This window comes from Triticum aestivum, chromosome 2D (assembly GCF_018294505.1).
Source record: "Triticum aestivum cultivar Chinese Spring chromosome 2D, IWGSC CS RefSeq v2.1, whole genome shotgun sequence".
NCBI lineage: Eukaryota > Viridiplantae > Streptophyta > Magnoliopsida > Poales > Poaceae > Triticum > Triticum aestivum.
This window is the reverse complement of record NC_057799.1, coordinates 649,062,293-649,080,230: the sequence shown is the minus strand read 5'-3', so window position 1 is coordinate 649,080,230 and position 17,938 is coordinate 649,062,293.

Below are 17,938 nucleotides of genomic sequence, written 5' to 3'. Positions count from 1 at the left end.
GCGTCCTCGTCGTCGACAGCCTCGACAACGCCTCCGAGGAGGCCATCCGCCGCGTGCGCCACCTCGCCAACGCGCCCCAGAACAGCCTCGACTTCCGCAAGGTTCGTTTGGTTCCTTCCCTCCTCTCTCTGTTTTTCTTTCCCTTCAATCAGTTTCCGTTCCGATCCATCCATGATATCTGCCCAATCTCCTCCTACTGCTCCTTGTTCTCCTCCTACACAATCCATCTAGAAATTACTCGAGGAACCAACAATTGCTGCTCTTTTAGCTCCATGGCAATTTCTCCAGAAATTCGCCATGACAAGTACTCATAGCAATTCTATCCATCGCAAACTACTCATAGCAAATACTGCCATGGCAACTACTACAGAATTTTGCCATGGCAATTACTCCAGAATTTGGCCATGTCAAAAACTCGTAGAGATTCTATCCATGGCAACTACTCATAGCAAAGTCTGCCATGGCAACTTTAATAAAAACATTCAGTTTGCCATGGTACTTGAAATAAGTTTGACATGTTGTGGAAATTTCAGACTTTGCCATGTTTTACATTTGCCGTGTTTTTAGCTAAGAGCAATCCTACATTTGCCATGTGACCATGGTCCCAAGATTTGCCATGGCAAAAGATTGTAGTTGTGTAAACAAAAAAAAGTGTGATAGCTCAAAAAATGAGATCTGAACCTACTACACAAAAGTTCAGTTATGTATCAAGGTGGCAAAATGTTTGTTTGTTCTGTAAAATAGCATGGCAAAATATTAGCTGGAAGCATCACATAGTTTGTTAGCTTTTTACAGACAAGTGTGCTTTGATTTTTGTTTAAGATTGCAGCTATCTTCATGTTGTTTGTTCCATAAATATTCTTATATACCATCAAAATAACTTCTGTTAATTATGTTCAGTACTGATGAATTTTTCATTGACTATTTTGAACACTGTCATTCTCAAGTTAAGTTTGTACTCTGTAACCTCATAACCTCATAAAGAGCAATATATTTGTTTGGCTGTCTTCTGTTAACAATATTTACCCCTGTTCTTTCATGTGCAATTTGTAATCATCTATCTAACCATGTTTTCCATTATAAGTTAGAACGTGTCTGTTTGTCTATTCTAAAACTAAGGTGTAGCATCCAAGAGTTTGTCTTCATTTAGTATGCTTCAGTTTATCTATTGTGGATTACTCTCTCCATTCAAAATTAATTGAAGTTCTAGCTTTGTCCTTATTCAAATTTGACCAAGTCCATAAGAAAAATATATCAAGACCTACAACGCCAAATTAGTTTCATTACACTGAAAACTAAGTTTCTGATTTATTTTGTTATAGAAGTGTATTTAGTTAGTTACTTACTCCTGGTAGCTAATAAGTGGTTACTCTTTGGACTTTGGTGGTGTATGTATAAAAAAACAGTAGCAAATAAAAAAAAGCTGTAGCAAATTAAAAAAACAGTAGCAAAAAATTAGGTACAAAAACAGTAGCAAATATAGCTAGGGCAATTTTGTTTAGGTATAAAAAACAGTAGCTACAATTTGTAAAAAGCATGAGCAACTGAAAAATCATCATGAAATATAGCTAGGACAAACTTCAGTCTTTTTTTTGTTTGTAACAGAAACTACAGTAGTGAATATTTCCTGAAGTAAATATTTTCAGTCATTACAAATATGATACTGCTTGGAGATGATACTGCTTGGAGATGATACTGCTTGGTGTATTTTCCATGTTGTGATGGAGGCCTTTTTTGCCTTGTCCACCCGAGAGGCCCTTGAGTTTGCCGGAATGTCGATTAACTTCCGTTCCGGCAAATTCGGGTACTCCATATGTCCTATTTTCAGCAAAGGTCATGCTGAAATTTTCCGTAAATTTTAGCATGACTTAGCTAAAAATAGGGCATATGGGGTACTTGTGACTAATGCATGGGCCGGGTATCTTAGTAGGTACCAACTTTTTGACCAAACTTTGTTCCTATTTAGAGAGAAACATGGCCAACAACGATGAGGCCGGGGGTTCGAGCGTCAAGCCATTCTAGAAGCTGTCCCAGGAGATGGAGGAACAACCTCACTTGTATGAGGACGCCGCCTTCCCCACCGATCCTGAGACCACTGATGGTACCGCCAAGGATGACCCCACTGATGCCACCACTGATGGTGCCGCCGAGGATGCCACCACTGATGATGGCGGCGCACACACAGATGGCAGCCAACCGAAGAGGCAACGGAAGGACCGGCGTCCGACCGTGCTCCGCACCCTCAAAGAGGAAGTTACTGATGTGGACTCCGACGGGAATCCAACGGCGCCCGAACGAATAGTCAAGGGGTACTCGCTTCAGCTCTGGTGCATTCTCCGGAGCACCGTCTCGATCAACACCGAGAACCTGAGGCATCCTGACCGAGGGAATTTGCGCAACCTCCTCTTCACGAAGCTGCACGAACGATACAAGTTCCCCGCTGAATTTGAAAACACAAGCCTCAAAGGGAATAAAGTGAACAATGCTGCCCTCACGAAGATGAGCAAGGCCCTGTCTACTTGGAAAAGCAATGTGAAGAGAATGATCGAGAAAGGTGAGAGTTATGAGAAGATCAAGGAGAAAAATCCTTCGATCACCGAAGATGACTACAACGACTTCAAGATCAATTGCTCGAGCACCGCAAACTCCGAATCAAGTAAGTGGGGGAAAGAAATGCGGGATCTGAACTTAGGGGAACACACACTCGGTCCCGGCGGTTACAGAGTGGCGGAGCCTATATGGGACAAGGAGGAGGCGGACCGTGCCGAGCAAGGCCTACCGCCCCTCTTCGATAAATACGGTGACAAGCAGACCAGGAACTTTGTCAGGGCCCGGTACAAGAAGGACCCGAAAACAAAGGAGCTTACCATGGATTCGAAGACCAGGGCGCTTGAGCTTGTTCTGGTAAGGAATACACCCCCTCGTAATTAGCTCCATATGGTTGCATTCTAATTAATGAAGCCAAATTTCTAAATGGTTCACATCCTTCCGCAGGCGACTGAAAGCAGTAGCGCGGGGTCGACTAAGAGCAACCCTTGGGACACCACTCTAAATAGGGCGTTGAATGTAATGAAGAACAAGGATAAGCTCAGTAAGCCGACGTCAGCTGGCCGTGTGGCCGGCAAAGGCTTGTCGACAAAATGGTCGTCATACTATGACACTGCTGGGCGAAAGGAGAAAAAGACCAGCTCGGAAAGCCAGGCGCGCGAGGTTCAAGAACTCAGGGCACAGGTGGCGCGGATTCCGGAGATTGTCCAAGAGCAAGTGCAACAACAACTCGGAGCGACGATCACCGCCATTGTGCCTACCTTGATCCAGGGGATTAGTGCGTGGATTGCGGGCGGCCAACAGGGGCCGCCCCCGATTCCTAGCTTCACGGCCAGCAACTCGCACAACGCGATGGCGGGGCCATTGGTGTCTCCGGCGGAGGCGGCATTGGTGTCTCCGACGCCGGCACGGGAGCTTAATGCACCCGGGTGTACGCCGGCCGGCACCTCTGCAGCAAGCGGCGCCTCCGTCAACTGCACGCCCGCCGTTGGCGGTGCCTCGACATTAGCCGAGCTCGACGCCATCATCACGGTAACTAATTAAGCCTCTCTCGGCCGAGGACTTCATCTCCTTGCCTTTGACTGGGCATCCCTAACGCCCTACATGTTTTCGCAGGGCGCCGCCGACGTTCCGTGCACTCTCCTGCACTTCGTGAACAACGAGTTGGTCGATGTCGCCAAGGGCAAAATCGTTCAACCGGGCAACCCCTTGTTCCACGATACCCAGATGCCACCCAACTTGTTTAGGGTTCAACTGGTTCGGGTGCTGCCAGGCTGCGACGAGGTGTTACCTCCGATTCGACCCATGGGGGCCGACGATGATGACGTGATGAACCTCAGCGCCTGCCTGAGCTGGCCCCTGCTTTGGCCGAAGAGCCAGATTCATTTGGGGGCGGGGGACACCACCCCAAAGACAACACCGCCAGTCGTGCCGGCGCCAAGTCGGCCCCATGGCAAGACCGCCGCAACGGTGCCGGACATCCCTATGCCACTGGATCCAAACATGCATATGGCACAGGATCAGAACGACGACGACGACGATACATTTGCCAACGTCGATCAGTACTTTGCCGATCATGGGGATGGTGGCGACTTCATGGGGCCTCCTTCTCAAGAACCCAACCCAACAAAAGACGTGTGCGATCTAGCTGGTACCGCGGAGAAGCCAAGTTGCAACAGGCGTCGTCTGTAGTTCAGCTCTCAGGAGACGCCTCCAGCTGCCGACTTCACCGAGCCTCAGATAGGCGAGGTGCCAAATATGATCAGCCCCAACACACTCAAGAAGGCGGTCTGTGAGCAGAACTCGGTCCCATTACAGGAGATCAAGAAGAAGGCACGCAAAAGAAAGACTAACAAGGGTGCGGGCCAGCCGGCACCGAGTACGATCCGTGCTCAGGACGGGCCACCTTCAACTGCGGATATCTCGAGGAGGGTGCATGTGGCGGGTAGGCCGATGCTACCGAGAAATATGCTCGATGCTGCAACCGGTGCTATGCGGAGTCTGCATGACAGTGTTCTTTCTTTGGAGAAGCGGCGTCTCCGAGAGAAGGATGTGGCATACCCGGTTTTCGCGGCCAAGGTGCCAGAGGGCAAGGGCTTTGTGGATAACTCCATCGGGGGTACGATCGTCCTGCGGTTTGATGACATCCACGCTATGTTGAACCTTCATCCGCTGCACTACACCTTCGTTCGGCTATTTTCGCTGAGTATGAAGATGCGGATCATTCGCGACAAGACCCCGGGCATCGTGATAGTCGACCCCTTCTACATGCGTGCCAAGATCTTGGGCAGCGCAGGGGACCGGCAAGTCGCGAGTTCTTACCTCGAAGGCGTCATTCTGGCAAACCAAGATAAGGATAACTTCCTCGTGCCTTACTTTCTCGAGTAAGTCCTCCCCTCAACCGCCCCGTAACATATGAATTCTTAGATTTCGATCATTTTTCTTTTAACATTCCGTGTTTTCTGTAGTGACACACATTGCACGCTCATCCTCCTAAGCCCCAAATATTCCATGGCCACGTATTTCGACCTGGACCGTCAGTCGAACGTAGACTACACAAATGTCAAGAAGGTTCTTGATGATGTTCTCCCCGGCTACGTCAAATCTGGAGGCACCTTCACCAGGCCTATTCGTAAGTACGGCAAGCACGTGTTCTCCCACAATACGACGTTCTGCTGCGTCAAGCAGCCGCCTGGCGGTCAGAAGGGTGCCTACTACGCCATCCATCACATGCGGGCGATCGTACGGGACCATCATCAACTACTGCTACCGAGTAGACTCAAAGATTGGGCCGCGAGCATGTCGGCAATCCAGGACGCGGACATCAGACAAGAATTCTTTCGCATCCAGTCGGAGTTTGCGGAAATCATCCATCAAGATGTCCTTCGTACCTCGGGGCAGTTCTACCTCAGAAATCAACCGTCCAACAGTGACATCGACACAATCCTACAAATGCAGGCTGAGAACGCCCGTTGTTTCATGACTCCCACGATAGACGGCGGCTTCATCCACGCTCCGGTCCCTTGAGTCGAGTCGAAAGCAGTGATGCTGTGTCTAGTTCTGAAACATCGATTGGCTCATGTTGTAATTAAACTTTAATGAACTTGTAGTATGTCTCTTTGGTTTCGAGAGTCCTTCAACTTAGATGTAATCGATGCTATTAATGTCTTGCTTTTCTCTTCCGATCGTTCTGTTGCATACTTATATATTGCTTATGTATTGTCTGTGAATTGGTACTAACGTTTCGTTTGGCTACTGCATAGCGATGCCGTGGTATGTCGTGTACAAGGGTAAGGTTCCCGGAGTCTACGACGACTGGGAGGAGTGTCGGAGACAGGTTCATCGATTCAGCAGTAACAGTTACAAAGGGTACGCCACTAGGGCCGAGGCCGAATCTAGATACGCCCGCTATCTAGCGGGAGAGGGGAGGGAGCGTTGGAGGAACCGGATGAAGACGAGTTTCATCGTGATGACCGCAGCTCTCTTCTATGTGATGGTAGTTTAGATGATCGATATCGACTTGTAATGTGAAGACAAACTCGCGGTCTCGAGACTTGTAATATAATGTTCTATCTTTGTTCGGTCTTTTCAATTCGGAGACTAATATGATGAATTGTATTCGGAGACTAAAATGATGAATTGTATTCAGAGACTAATCTTCTATTGTATTCGATGAATCTGTTGTTGATGTGTGCTGTCTATATTTTGTCCAATTATACATTTTGTAACCTGTGCAAAAAACAGAAAATAAAAAAATTAAAAAAAACCTAATATTCATACTAATGGCGCATCACATCATAGTGCGTCATTAGTATGCCAAAGGATACTAATGGCGCATCACTAAACAGTGCGCCGTTAGTATGCCGAAGTTACTAATGGCACATCCTGTTGTAGTGCTATGCCAAAGCACCTGGGTATACATGGCCCCCTGGGAGGCATACTAATGGCGCACTGTTGTATATACTAATGGCGCACCCCAGATGCGCCATTAGTATATACAATAGTGCGCCATTAGTATGCCTCCCAGGGGGCCATGTATACCAGATACTAATGACGCACCAGTGGTGCGCCATTAGTAAAATATACTAATGGCGCACCACTAATGCGCCATTAATGGCCAAATTAGGTGCGCCATTAGTAGGCCTTTTCCTAGTAGTGCGAGCACATATACCAGCAACCAAATGCTACTGCCTACTCCCTTCATCCAAAAAACTTGTCATCAAAATGGACAAAAAGGGGTGTATCTAGAACTAAAAGGTGTGTATCTAAAACTTGCCACAATAAGACTCTCAGTATTTTGAAATCATAGAAGGTTGATGCATGCTGTCTATTCCATTGGCCAGTGGAGGTTTGATTTCAGTGTGTAGTCTATGTTATCTAGCTAAGGTGCCTGCACCAAGGAAATCTCAGTTTCAATTCTAAGAGACTTCAATGCCGTGTCTTGAAGCAGAGATTGCAGTTGGCTCAAGCTTGCAAGATCAATCTCCATGACACGATCTGACATCATTAATGTGTCTTATGGTAGCTTTTCTAATTAATTTTTTTTGATTAATCAGTACCAGATATTAGTAGTGAATTGGTTTTTCCATCTTAGTAAAAAAAGGAGTATTATACTGTTAATTCTATAGGTGGAACTTGAAGCATGAGCGCCATCATATATAGGTTTTTAAATAATAGCTGCAAATGTAGTATGGCAGAAAGGGCGAGGTAATGATTAATGAATAATTAGCATAAGGTGGGCATGCATATATAGGTCATGTGATCACCAACATCAAACAGGACCAAAGCACCCTATACATGCATTTGTGCAGCAGGACTTGATCGAACTGTTTGGCTTTGACTCATATTATATATCTTGATCTCGCTCAAACAGCTTTGGCTGGCAGTAAATGATTCACGTACGACCGCCCTCGACTGAGTGCAGACCCTCAGGGTGCTGGCGAGCAGGAACTTGTTGAGCGCCTTGCCGTCGCGCGCAGCAGGCCTTCTGGAAGGCCACGAAGAGGGCGGTGGAGTATTCCTGATGGCATTCGGTCGAACAGTTGGCGGGCATCGGAGGCAGCCGAGCTCGGTCGCCGGCGAGGCATGAGAGGAGGAGCTGGGCCAGCTGGGCGAGAGAGACTCATGCGCCACCGGCTCGGGGAGAGGGCAACGAGCTGCTTCTTCACCTCCCGCGACTGCTTCGCCGCCACGCTCTCGGCCACCTGCGCCCCGCGCGCGCACGCACGCAATTCAGTCGCCGAAATCAGGTCGGGAGCCGCGGACGAGTGGAGTGGAGGGGAGTTAGTTTCCAGAGCAACGGGAACCGAACCTGCGGGAAGAGGCGCGCGACGTCGATGCCCTGCGCGATGAGCCCGAACATCCGGAGACGCACGCACACCGACGTACGGCGTTTGCCGCTCTTCCTTAAAACTCGGGCCGGTATTTGGGAGAGGCCCTGGGCACGCACACCTCCACCGCCCTCTCTCAAATTCAAATAGGCCCGCCCTTGTCGTCTTCTCCGTTCGCATCGATCGACCGCCGCTGCATCTTTCTTCTCACGCTCACGGCGTAGCCTCTTCTGCCGCCGTGCCTTCCACCAAAATGTAGCGGCGGGCCTCTGCTTCTCCCTTTAGTCTTGCGCTGGATATGATGGGGTTTGGTCGCGGGGTATGTGATCGGTTCAAGGCCGCCGAGCAGTGGAGCAGGCGACCGCCACCGTGGGAGGAGGAGGATGAGCTAGCGTGTGCGTCCCCGCGCGCCGTTCCTCCACGTGCGGAAGCAAGATGCAGAAGATGCCGGCTGCTACTGAAGCTTTTATTTACTCCCACGTTGCCTATTCAAAACATTTCCCACCGATTTCTAAGTGTTTTCCTAAGTAGAGTAGATAGACCCTTTTTTTATTCATATAAGAAGGACCTCCTCCTTCGATTTTTATTTTTAAAAAAATCATATGGTTCGGAACAAACTAAGGGCTCCTTTAATTCGAACAATGTTCATAGGCATTTTTCAGTATTATAATTCTTAGGATTTTTTACTATGTTGGTTGTTTGATTCATAGCATTCTTAGGATTCTTAGGATTTTTTACTAGGACGGCGGGGACGCACTCTCCCCCGACCAATTCAAATGCTCCGACCTTGGTTTTACCTGGCATTCGCGCATCGCTCCCTCGCCACCACCCCTTCCTTGTGCAACCCACGAGAGTAACGGAGGTGCCGGACTCTGCTGCTGACCCAAGCTCTCGTGGCGCCGATCAAACAACCCAAAATCGTGTAGGATTGAAATAACCATGACATTTCAATCATATGATTTTTTTATTCTGATGTTTTTGGAATCCTGTGAATCAAAGAGGCCTTGAAAAGAGACAATAGAGTAGATAGTATGCAATGTGTATGGCAGTATAGTATAAATCTAGGGTGAAAATGGAATCTTGAGGCATTTCCTATGTTTTCCATCAAATCTGGAAGCATGTGAGATTAGCTCAGATGATAAAATAACATTGACAGAACTACGTTCGATGGCTTTTTGAAGGATACCACTGTTAGTATAGCAGAAGGCAGCTCTGCATCGCTGCTTTGTTTTGCAGGGAAAGCTATATGCTGCCCCCAAAGCCGAAGAAGGAGGTCGACCTACCCTTCTATCAACTGCGCCAACAAAGATAAGAAATTTGACCCTCCTTGTTTCGACTGACTATCCTTAAATAAGTTCATATAAGGGCATCTTCAACGCTGACCCGCAAATTCCCCTCGGCATCCGTCCGTGGATACGTATGCGGGAGACGGTCATCCAATGCTATCCTGTATATGTTCGGCAATTTGAAATTCAAATAAAAGTTGTAAGACATATCATGGGTACATTAACTGGAAGTGATACATTTGTTGCTATAAGAACGTGGTAGCACAAATAAATAAAATAATTAGTTGCTAGCTTAGTATGCACATTAGTTAATGGACCCAAGACACTATTCGGGCTACAACACACAGAAGAGTGCTGTTCAGCCTGCTCTTTGGCCCAAAAACTCTACTCTTGAAGAGGAAGAAAAACACTCTTCGGCTTCGGCAAGACCTAAAAGTACATCTTCGGCCTACGGGAGGCCGATGGGGTCATATAAGTGATATTTCCGATTTATGTCATATATTATGAAATTTGCTATAAAAATAATAATATATATGTTTTTTAGAACGAGGGCTTCAGAAGAGCCCGGCTTTGAATTAACAAAGCCATCAACCGGCCAGGATTACAGACTTGAAACCAACACAAGAAAGCGAAAAAAAAACGACAAGATACAGAGGCGCTGGACAACAGCACACAAGCCTCACACACACCCAGCTAAAGGATCAAACAAGGAGACACGCAGCTCGGGGATGTGTAGGTCCTCAATCGCATACAAATCACCAGGGAGAAGGAGAATGTCAGCACAGGAGCAGCATTACGGACGGCGAGGAAGGGCACGCCGTCGCCAAATCACCTGCGGCCCCGGATTGCCATGTCCTCCCAGCTCCACTGTCAAAGAAGACCCCTGTCTCCTCGCCTGGCTCGAAGGCGCCGAACCGTTGACAGTGTAGCAGTTCACCCTAGAACCTGGGAGGAAAGACACCGGTAGGCTGCATTTGGAAAGGAACCTAGCTCACCCGACTAGCCACGAAATGATCTCAAGGAGCAGAGCACCACCCAACACCCACGGACTGGACACGGATGAGGAAGAGCTGCCGGAACGGAACGGACGGAGGAGCAGTAGCATAGTGTCCCTGTAGGCGTTGAGCCGCTGACGAACTCGCCGCCGACAAAGCAGACCAGCTACTGCCGCCGCTGCACATCCACCACATCGCCGAGGAGCCCACTGCCCACCTAGCTCCCAAAAACGGCACCTTCAGGAAGGACGCGACGCCGAGGACGCCGCCGCTGCCCAACAGAGTTGAGGTTTCACCCGGGAGACTAGAGGGATGGGGGGCGACGGATCTGACCTGAACGGCGCCTCCAGGGAGGGGAACGGCGCCACGAGCGTCGCCGCCACCAAGACCTACGAGGCCGGCCTGGAATTTCTCCCGGTCTGCGAATCCTCGCCCCCACCACCCCCACGACGCAAGATCCGGCGGCCCGCAAAGAAGCCGGGTAGATCTGGCCGGGGCGGAGCTCTCGAGACAGGGGGGCAGGGGCGGCCAGATCTGGCGCCACCGCGAGCCACCAGGGCTCCCATCCACCGGGGCACCCGCCATCCACACGGCCAGGATCGCCGGCCCACGCCCGCGCCACCGCCTGCCGCCGGGCCGGTGACGCCTCTCCGACCAAGGCCGCCGCCCTAGGGAACACGCCCCCCCGCAGCAGAGGCAGGGGCGCCAGGGCCCCGCCGCCACCTTCCTCGGCGACACCCCGGGCTTGCCCGGCGGCGGCCTCAGGCGGCGGCGAGGAGGAGGGGAGAAGAAAGGGGAGGCGGCGGAGCTAGGGTTTGGGGCCCCCGAGTCGCCCTAGCAGGGGCGACGCGAGGGGAGGGGAGGGGTTTTCATCACCCCAGCGTTTTACTTTTTTTTATATATATATGTTTTTTAAAGGATGTCTTTTGTTGTTTAACCACCGCTTGGAGAGGAGACACATGGCCACACACCGAGTGCGAAGACGTGCACTTGGTTTTCAGCTTCCCGGCACAGCCTTTGTGCAATCTGGGCCTGCATTCCAGAGGACCTAGGTCGGCATCTCTGTGACGCCCTTGTACACTGGATAACTCATATATCACGCGCGAGCGCTATATCTCGCATTTAGTGAGGCTACCTTCCAGCTCGCAAAAGATTTCTTTGTTTTTCGTTCCCTGCGTTTATTTGGTTCGCTCCAGTGTGTCGCTCGCTGTACTTCTTTTTTCATTCATTGCCTTTCTTGGGTTCGCTTGAGTGTGTCAGTCGCTGCAGCGTGTGGTATCTTTTTTTCCGTTTCTTTTTGTTTTCTTCGGTTCTTTCGGTTTTTTATGGTTTTCTTCCGTTTTTGTTTTCTTTTTTATTTTGATTTCTTTCCTTTTTTTTTGTTTTCTTCGTTTCTTTCTTGGTTTTCATTTATTCTCTTTGGTTTTATTTTTCTTTGGTTTATTTTGTTTCTGTTTTTGGGTTTCATTTTTTGGTTTTCATTGTTTCTTTTAGGTTTTCATTATAATTTTTTTGTCTATGTGAACAACATTTTCTATAATAAACGTTTAATACTTTTCCAATACACATATTTAATATTTTTTAATACATGTTCAACATTTTTTCTATACACATATATTAAAAAATTGAATGCTTAATTAACATTTTTGAATCACATGATTAATATTTTTTGATTAAGTTGTCAACATTTTTTATAAATTTTTATTTTTTTAAATGCTTGATTAATAGTTTTCAAATAAAAATATTATCATTTTTTGAATAAATGGTCAACATTTATTCTATACACATTTACATTTTTCTATCGCTTGATTAACATTTTTCTATCGCTTGATTAAGATTTTTCAAACATTTGTTCAACATTTCGTCATATGCTTGATTAACATTTTTATATACATGATCAAATTTTTTCATCATTTTTTAATGCATGGTCCACTTTTCTTCTTACACATTTAACATCTCTCAAATACTTAATTAATATTTTTTAAATACTTGTTCAATATTTTTTTGCAAATGCTTGATTAACATTTTTATATACATGATAAAAAAATTCATTATTTTTTAATACATGATCAACAATTTTTCTATACACGTTCAGCATTGTCCGAATGTTTGTTCCACATTTTGTTTTTCAAATACTTTTTCAACATTTTTCAAATTTTTTTATAGTGTGTTTTTTGTAATATATATATTTAAAATATTTTAAAGTATAAACAAAAGTAAAAAAATAGAAAAAAGATAGAAAATGTCTTGGTGCCCTTGGTGATGAGATTTGTTGAGTCAAAAAGACCCATCCTTGCCACAACAACACCAGCTGCATGTACTGGTTCATGTAAAGCTTGGTTCTAAGGCGAGCGTGGTACATTTTACGTGAAGTTCTTTATTAAAGATCAGGATTCCAGTTGGCAGCCTGGGATTACAGGGTGGACGTCATTTATTTATCTCGCCTCTTAGGTAACATTTGCTTCTTTCATACTCGGACCCGTGTTTCTTCCGCTTCATTAATGATGTAATGTTGGGTCATGTTGATCTCTGAATGGTGCTATATTATGATATTGGCATATGTTTTCCCTATTATTTCAGCCGTATTTAAACTCTTCTATTGACGAGTAGTTATATTTGGTGTGATGTTCACCTTGTACACCGGCATATGACAATAAATGTATGATATGAAGTCATATGCTGGGGAGACAAATATGTGCTTCTAGCCTCAGCGGGTTTTGCAAAGTCTTGGTGAGGACAAGGACCACATATTGAGTGTTACACATACTTTACTAGTTCCTCACTAGGAGAACAGGTCCAAATAAAAACGACATGAACAATTACACACTTCAATAGGAACACAACTTCCTTGACAACTCCTACAAGTCGAGTCGATACTTTCTCCATCTCCTGATGTTCTTTGCTAACATTTTTGCTTTTCTCTGTTGATTTCTCTAGTTTGCACACTTGTTTCTTCTCTGCCTCCTCAAACTTGGAAATTCCATTCTCCGTAATCTCATCTCACGCGACTAGCTAGTGCACCGACATCCAATAAACCTCTCTTGATCAAAAGATCAATGTGTTATTCCTTCCCAAAACCAAAACTTGCAACCTTTTTGCATAACATTAAGCATACAATGAGCTCAAATTGCTTTGAAACCGAAGAAAATTCACACGAATTTGCACTCAATTTTTTCATTTCACACTTGTAGAAAACCCTTCCAAGATGTTCTTCAGTCTTTGAGACCAGAAGCAGCACCAGCTGCCAACACTCATCACGACTGAGGATCGGCAGAGGCAAACCGATGAGTTGCTGGACGAGGGCTTAGCCTGGCCGACCGGCGGATGAGGATGTGCCGGTAGTCGGACGAACGACGAGATGTGATCGCCGAGAGGAGGAAGGCATACCGCAAGGCGGTCCAGGGGCCTACGTGCGCCAAAACTAGCAACAGCAGCGACATGCGTAGATGCGTTGATTCTGGCGGCGGCGATGACTAGCGACCAAATTGAAGTGGGCGGAGGAGCGCCAGGTGCTACAGGGTGTCAGCGGTGAGGCGTGATGGCCGGCGGAGGCAAAGAGGGTGGCGCTAGAATGGATGCGGCCCAGCGAGGAGACCGGCGGGTGCGGGGTGAGTGGAAAATGTATCCTGAGAACGAGCCGCGACCGAGTAAATATAAGCGGCGGCCGACGTGGCGAGTAAAAATTTTGAGTTAAACCCGGATATGTGATCACACTAGTAGGAAAAGGGGCTTTTACCCCGGTTCATAAGGGCCTTTAGTCCCGGTTCTGGAACCGGGACTAAAGGGTCGTTACTAATGCCCTAGCCCTTTAGTCCCGGTTCTTACACGAACCGGGACTAAAGGCCGTCCACGTGGCCGGTGCGGGGAGCCCAGGCAGGAGGGCCTTTGGTCCCGGTTGGTGCCACCAACCGGGACCAATAGGCATCCACGCGTCAGCACCTGGCAGGAGCTGAGGTTTTTGTTTTTTTTGAAAGGGGGTGGTTTAGGGGTTTTGGGGGGTTAATTTAGGTGTTTCATATATTGTGTTAGCTAGCTAATTAATAGAGAGAAGTGTCCTCTCTTATCTCCGTGCTTTGTCGACGCTACGTACTATATACGTATGGAGAGGAGTAGACACGCTAGCTAGTAATCAAATGAAGGAAACAGAAGATCGTCATGAACATATATATATATATGCATACAGAGAGAAGTGATATCGACCACCTCTCCTTCTCCGAGATATTGGTCGAACAACAAGTTCTCGTATATCTATCCGACACTACCGGCTACATATATACAATAATTATCTCTTACAATACAATCTCCTAATTATATTGTAGGAACACAGGGTCCACATAGTATTCTCCGTTTTGAGCGATCACGTGGTCAAGGAAGAATGCCGCCAATTCCTCTTGAATTCCTCGCATACGATCTGGTGCTAGGAGTTGATCCCTCTTCCGAAAAATCTAATTTGAAGAAGGGGGTCAATACATATATATATGAATAAATGAAACTCAACACAAATGATGGTAATAAAATAAAATTGTGAATATTATTGCTTACGCACTTCATATTGTTCTTCAGTGTAGCCCCGCTCACAGGTATGGTAGCGGATGGACTCGCAAATGTAGTATCCACAGTAATTATTCCCGGGTTGCTGCCACAACCACTTTACAAGAAATAGAGGTCAATCAAGCTGATAAGAAAGCATGCTAAATGGTATTGATCAAACTAGCGCTTGAATCACTAGGAGATGCGCGGAACATGCTACTATAGTACTTACTTTCGGGTGTCTAAATTGCAGCTGGTTCGGCAGTCCCGGGGCTTTTGAGGTGAATTTTCTCCAAACCCTGCCAGACAAAGAAAACAATTACTTGATATCAGGAAATGAACAAAGTTGCTGATATGGTGGATAATGATCGATTTAACTTACTTCTGGAGCATTTGAGTCATGTTCGCATAGTCCTGGGGATCTTTTCGTCTCGAGTCTAAGACGGTTACTACTCCCGGCTCAAGCTTAATCTCTAGGAGAATATAGTGGAAGCTGCGCATGCATGCATAAGTCATCAATTACATTACCATAACCTGGACTAATAAAGGGAAACCGAATATGCAGAAGACAGTAACACTCACTTGAAGTTGTAAGGAAAGAGTATTATATCTTTGTTTTGATTTATTACCAACGATTGTAGAAAGTTGGCCTCGGCTTCTTTGGCATGAAATTTAACCTGAGTTGCATCTATGAGATTTGTGTTAATGAACCCAATATCACCGATTTGTCTTTTCTTCAATTCGGCGATCTTCAATCTGCATAATATAGTGAGGATAAGTATAAATACATGCAATGAAAGAGCTGACCTATATAGAGAGACTTAATGACAGAAGTAGTACTACTTACAGATAGTAGCAAGTGATCGTTGTTTTATCGAGGGACTTTAGATTGTAAAACTGGAAGAAATCCTCAAATGGAACATTCAGCAGTTCAATTCCAACGAGGTCATGCTCCGGTTTAACTCTCAGCGTTAAAGTACTCATCCCATCAGACTCTCTGCAGGTTTTCATGTACCAATCATGTAGTCTTCGCATCATCGTGCTTAGAGATTTGACATCTTTGACGAGAGGCTTCCCGTAATGGTATTTGTGTTCGTCCACCTCCATGATTTCATAATGTACATCGTCGGGCAGGTAATCTCCAAGATCGGTATAACCGGGCACCATACCCGGATCATTAGCGACGATGTCTTTTGACACCTTGAGCGGGGGGCACGATTGGTTCTCTTGTTCGCCGAGCTGGGCAATTTTGTTCCCAGCTCGTCGTTCTTTCATCCTTTTATCTCTGACAGTACTTCCCAACCGCTCCGCTTCGGCATATGCCTTTGCAAGAACGCGCTCATAGTTGCCTTTTGGCGGAGACTTTGGTGGTTTTGTCAGGGCAGCCAGAGTGCGCTTTGCTTTCACCGGATCTACCTTCTCCTCCGGAGGTGGATGTTTCTTTGCTTTATCCCCTTCAAAGAAGTTCTTCACTTCGGCTCGCACGATCTTCGCGTTCTCCTCCTCGGTCCTCTCATATGGTAACTTCTCTGGAGTCTTCAGAGAAGGACCGAATCTGTATTGCCTCCCGCCTCTGGCAGCTGTACTGCTAGACGCCGGCAGAGCAGACGGAGCGGCTGCGGCTGTCTTCTTTCCTTGCTTACGAGGCGGAGGAGAAGGACTACGACGCGCCGGAGCAGCCGCAGCGGCGGCGGGTCTCTTCCGCCCTTGCTGACGAGGCGGAGAAGGAGGAGGCTGGCTGCTCTGGCGCGCCGGCGCTGGCAGAGAAGGAGGCGGAGTGCCGCCACGCGCCGGAGAAGGAGGCTGAGTGCCCTGATCACTCGCCGGAGGAGGAGGCGGAGGAGGAGGCGGAGTGCCCTTACTCGCCGGAGCCGTCCAGTTCGGAAGCTTGATGAGCTCCTTCCGCCATAGGCATGGAGTCTTCAGAGCTAAACCCAGCCGAATCTCCCCTTCACCGGTAGGGTGGTCAAGCTGGAGGTCCTCAAATCCCTCCGTTATTTCATCCACCATCACCCTAGCATATCCTTCAGGAATCGGCCGGCAGTGGTAGGTTGCGCTGGGTTCAGTAGGTAAAACAGAGCCAACAGCCGCCTTGACTTTCAAGTTCTGCCATTCCGCCATAAGGTGGCAATGTTGAGACTCCGTGATAGCATCCACGGGGTAGCTAGGAGTAGCCGCATGCTCCAGCTGAGGCAGCTCGGTGGAAGCCACGCTGCTTCTACGCTGAGATGGCGGTGTAGCTTCGGGGCAGTTTCGGCATCTCTATTGCTGTCTCGTTCCTCTAGCACTTGAACCCTTTCGTGCAGACGCTGAATTTGGATCTGCTCCACTTTTTTCCTCCTCTCCTGGGTTTTGTAACCGCCTGCGTCCGGAAAACCAGCCTTCCACGGAACGGAGCCTGGCGTGCCTCGTGTCCGTCCAGGGTGCTCAGGATTCCCGAGGGCCATTGTGAGCTCGTCGTTCTCTCTGTCTGGAACGAACGTCCCTTGCTGCGCTGCATCGATATAGTGCTGAATCTTCTTGACAGGTATTGCAAGTTGCTCGTCCGTCCAACGACACCTCCCTGATACAGGGTCCAAGGTTCCGCCAGCCCCGAAGAACCAAGTCCGGCAACGGTCTGGCCAGTTCATTGTCTATGGTTCGATCCCTCTATCAAGCAGATCCCTCTCAGACTTGGCCCACTTAGGCCGGGCTTTGAGGTAGCCACCTGACCCCGTGCGATGGTGAAGCTTCTTCTTCGCAGCATTCATCTTGTTTGTCGCTGACATCTTCTTACTCTTTTCCGATGTCTTGTGGGCCACAAATGCGGGCCAGTGATCTCTGATCTTCTCATATCGGCCGATGAATTCAGGTGTCTCTTCTTTGTCGACAAACGTTTTCAGCTCATTCTTCCACCTCCTGAATAGGTCTGCCATCTTCTTAAGAGCATGAGACTTGATTAATTGCTCTATAACTGGCTTCTCCGGATCCTCCTCTGGCGGTAGGGTGAAATTTGCCTTCAGCTCAGTCCAAAGATCATCTTTCTGCATATCATTGACATAAGACACCTCAGGGTCTTCCTTCTTAGGCTTATACCATTGGTGGATGCTGATCGGGATCTTGTCCCTAACTAGAACCCCGCACTGAGCAGCAAAAGCATCCTTTGTCCAGAGGGGTTCAATCGGTCGGCCGTCGCGTGCAATTGCTGTGATCTCAAACCTTTCATCCGAGCGCAACTTTCTCTTCGGGCCTCGTCTCTTTACCGCAGTTG